The 3803-nt window shown below is 38.1% G+C and overlaps 1 protein-coding gene across 3 annotated transcripts in view; it reads left to right on the top strand.

Moving 5' to 3' along the window:
• Positions 1-3803, top strand: part of ARMC10 (armadillo repeat containing 10) — a 74073-nt gene that overhangs the window by 53638 nt on the left and 16632 nt on the right. The window lies entirely within an intron of this gene.

Genomic DNA, 3803 nt, shown 5'->3' with positions numbered 1-3803 from the left:
ATCCACCTCATTAGAACTGATTCAAATATATTCTTTTTAATGGCTGAGTAATATTCCATTGTGTATATGTACCACAGCTTTCTTATCCATTCATCTGCTGATGGACATCTAGGTTGCTTCCATGTCCTGCCTATTATAAACAGTGCTGCGATGAACACTGGGGTACGTGTGTCTCTTTCAACTCTGGTTTCCTCAGTATGTATGCCCAGCAGTGGGATTGCTGGGTCATATGGCAGTTCTATTTCCATTATTTTCACTTTTTTAAGGAATCTCCACACTGTTCTCCATAGTGGCTGTACTAGTTTGTATTCCCATCAACAGTGTAAGAAGGTTCCCTTTTCTCCGCACCCTCGCCAGCATTTATTGCTTGTAGACTTTTTGATTGCAGCCATTCTGACTGGTGTGAGATGGTACCTCATTGTGGTTTTGATTTGCATTTCTCTGATAATGAGTGATGTTGAGCATCTTTTCATGTGTTTGTTAGCCATCTGTAAGTCTTCTTTGGAGAAATGTCTGTTTAGTTCTTTGGCCCATTTTTTGATTGGGTCATTTATTTTTCTGGAATTGAGCTGCAGGAGCTGCTGTATATTTTTGAGATTAATTCTTTGTCAGTTGTTTCATTTGCTATTATTTTCTCCCATTCTGAAGGCTGTCTTTTCACCTTGCTTATAGTTTCCTTTGTTGTGCAGAAGCTTTTAAGTTTAATTAGGTCCCATTTGTTTATTTTTGCTTTTATTTCCATTACTCTGGGAGGTGGGTCATAGAGGATCCTGCTGTGATTTATGTCGGAGAGTGTTTTGCCTGTTTTCCTCTAGGAGTTTTATAGTTTCTGGTCTTGTATTTAGATCTTTAATCCATTTTGAGTTTATTTTTGTGTATGGTATTAGAAAGTGTTCTAGTTTCATTCTTTGGCAAGTGGTTGACCAGTTTTCCCAGCACCACTTGTTAAAGAGATTGTCTTTTCTCCATTGTATATTCTTGCCCCCTTTTTCAAAGATAAGGTGTCCATAGTGTGTGGATTTATCTCTGGGCTTTCTGTTTTGTTCCATTGATCTATATTTCTGTCTTTGTGCCAGTACCATACTGTCTTGATGACTGTAGCTTTGTAGTATAGTCTGAAGTCAGGCAGGTTGATTCCTCCAGGTCCATTCTTCTTTCTCAAGATACTTTGGCTATTCGAGGTTTTTTGTATTTCCATACAAATTGTGAAATTATTTGTTCTAGTTCTCTGAAAAATACCATTGGTAGCTTGATAGGAATTGCATTAAATCTATAGATTGCTTTGGGTAGTATACTCACTTTCACTATATTGATTCTTCCAATCCATGAACACAGTTTATTTCTCCGTCTATTTGTGTAATCTTTGATTTCTTTCATCAGTTTTATAGTTTTCTATATATAGGTCTTTTGTTTCTTTAGGTAGATTTATTCCTAAGTATTTTATTCTTTTCATTGTGATGGTGAATGGAATTGTTTCCTTAATTTCTCTGTTTTCTCATTGTTAGTGTATGGGAATGCAAGGGATTTCTGTGTGTTAATTTTTATTCTACCACTTTGCTCTATTCATTGATGAGCTATAGTAATTTTCTGGTGGTGTCTTTAGGGTTTTCTATGTAGAGGATCATGTCATCTGCAACAGTGAGAGTTTTTATTCTTCTTTTCCAATCTGGATTCCTTTTATTTCTTTTTCTTCTCTAATTGCCGTGGCTAAAACTTCCAAAACTATGTTAAATAGTCGTGGTGAGAGTGGGCATCCATGTCTTGTTCCTGACTTTAGGGGAAATGCTTTCAATTTTTCACCATTGAGGATGTTTGCTGTGGGTTTATCATATATGGCTTTTATTATGTTGAGGTATGTTTCTTCTACGTCTGCTTTCTGGAGGTTTTTATCATAAAAGGATGTTGAATTTTGTCAAAGGCTTTCTCTGCATCTACTGAGATAATCGTATGGTTTTTATCTTTCAGTTTGTTAATGTGGTGTATCACATTATCACATTAACATGATTGATTTGTGAATATTGAAGAATCCTTGCATCCCTGGGATAAAGCCCACTTGGTCATGATGTATGATGCATCTGTCTTTTAAAATTATAGTTTTCTCTGGATCTATGTCCAGGAATGGGATTGCTAGGTCCTATGATACTTCTCCGTTGAGTTTTTAATGAACCTTTGTCCTGTTCTCTGTGGGTTTCCTGACTTTCAGTCACACCAGCAGTGTAATAGGGTTCCCTTTTCTCCACACCCTCTCCGGCATTTATTGTTGTAGATTTTTTTGATGATGACCATTCTGAACTGTGTGATTATCACATTGTACTTTTGATTTGCGGTTCTGACTTCCCTGGTGGCTCAGAGGTTAAAGCGTCTGCCTACAATGTGGGAGACCTGGGTTCAATCCCTGGGTCGGGAAGATCCTCTGGAGAAGGAAATGGCAACCCACTCCAGTACCCTTGCCTGGAAAATCCGATGGACGGAGGAGTGTGGTAGACTATACAGTCCATGGGGTCGCAAAGAGTTGGACACGACTGAGTGACTTCACTTCAATAACTTAGAAATGCTGAGCATCTTTTCATGTGCTTAATGGCCATCTCCATGTCTTTGAAGAAATGTTCATCTAAATCTTGTGCCCCTCTTTGATTGCGTTGTTTCTCTGATACTGAGGTGCATAAACTGTACATTTTGGAGATAAATCCCTCATGGGTGTCTTTGTTGCAAATATCAGTTACATTCTAAGGGTTGTCTGTCTGTTGTATTTATGTTTTCCTCTGCTGTGCCAATGCTTTTGAGTGGAATTATGTTCCATTATTTTTATTTTTCATGATTCTAAGAGGTGAATCAAAAAAGAACTTTCTGAAATTTATGTCAAAGCACGTTCTGCCTGTATTTTCCTCAAGAGCTCTATAGCATTCATCCTTTTGTTGAGGTCTTTAATATGTGTAGAGTTTATTTTTCTGTATGTTAGTGAATATTCTAATTTCATCCCCCTTTTCATTTATTAAACAACCCACACGCTGTTCCCCACCATGGCTGTTACTAATTTACCTTCTCACCACGGGTACAGGGAGCTTTCCATTTTCCCACACCGTTTCCAGCATTGTCTTTTGGACAATGGCCACTGTGAATGGTGTGAGGAAATCTGTTTGTACTTTTGATTTGCACTTCTCTAATATTTAGCAATATTGACATCTTTTCTTTTTGTAAACAAGGTGAGTGAAACAGCTCTTGAAATTGGGTTCTTGAGCATCTGCCCTGTTTTGAAATCTTTTCTGATGTCATACCCCAGGATATACCTTGAGGGCAGGTGGTTTTCTTGACAGCCCCTTGTGAATATTAATTGCCCATCAGCACAGGTTTTTACAGTTTCCCTTAGGGCGAAGAGCCACAGGGTGACAGCATTTCTTCATGGCACCCTCCCCCCACCCCCCCCCCATTTAATTTTTCTTTTTCACTGGTGTAGAGTTGATTTTCAGTGTTGTGTTTGTTTTAGGTGTACAGGACCTTGATTCAGTTGTACATAGAGCTGAATCTTCTTTTTTGGGTTCTTCCCCATATAGATTATTAGTGTGTTCAGTATTGTTCACTGTGCTATTCAGTAGCTCCTTTTTATCTAGTCAATATACATTAGTGTGTGTATGTTAATAATGAGTGATGTTCTGTATCTCTCGATGTGCTTATGTTTTATGAAGTGTAAATAAAATTTACCTCTTGAAATCGGCTCCTTTAACATCTGCCTTTTTCAATGCTCTATTGTTGATTTACCCCAGGGCATTTCTTGAGAACAGGTGTAGAGCCCTGCAGGCCTTGGG

The sequence above is a fragment of the Bison bison genome, unplaced genomic scaffold (genome assembly GCF_000754665.1).
Source record: "Bison bison bison isolate TAMUID 2011002044 unplaced genomic scaffold, Bison_UMD1.0 scf7180017864260, whole genome shotgun sequence".
Lineage (NCBI taxonomy): Eukaryota > Metazoa > Chordata > Mammalia > Artiodactyla > Bovidae > Bison > Bison bison.
The sequence above is the reverse complement of the archived record's forward strand: the minus strand, read 5'-3'. Positions and strand labels throughout refer to the sequence as shown.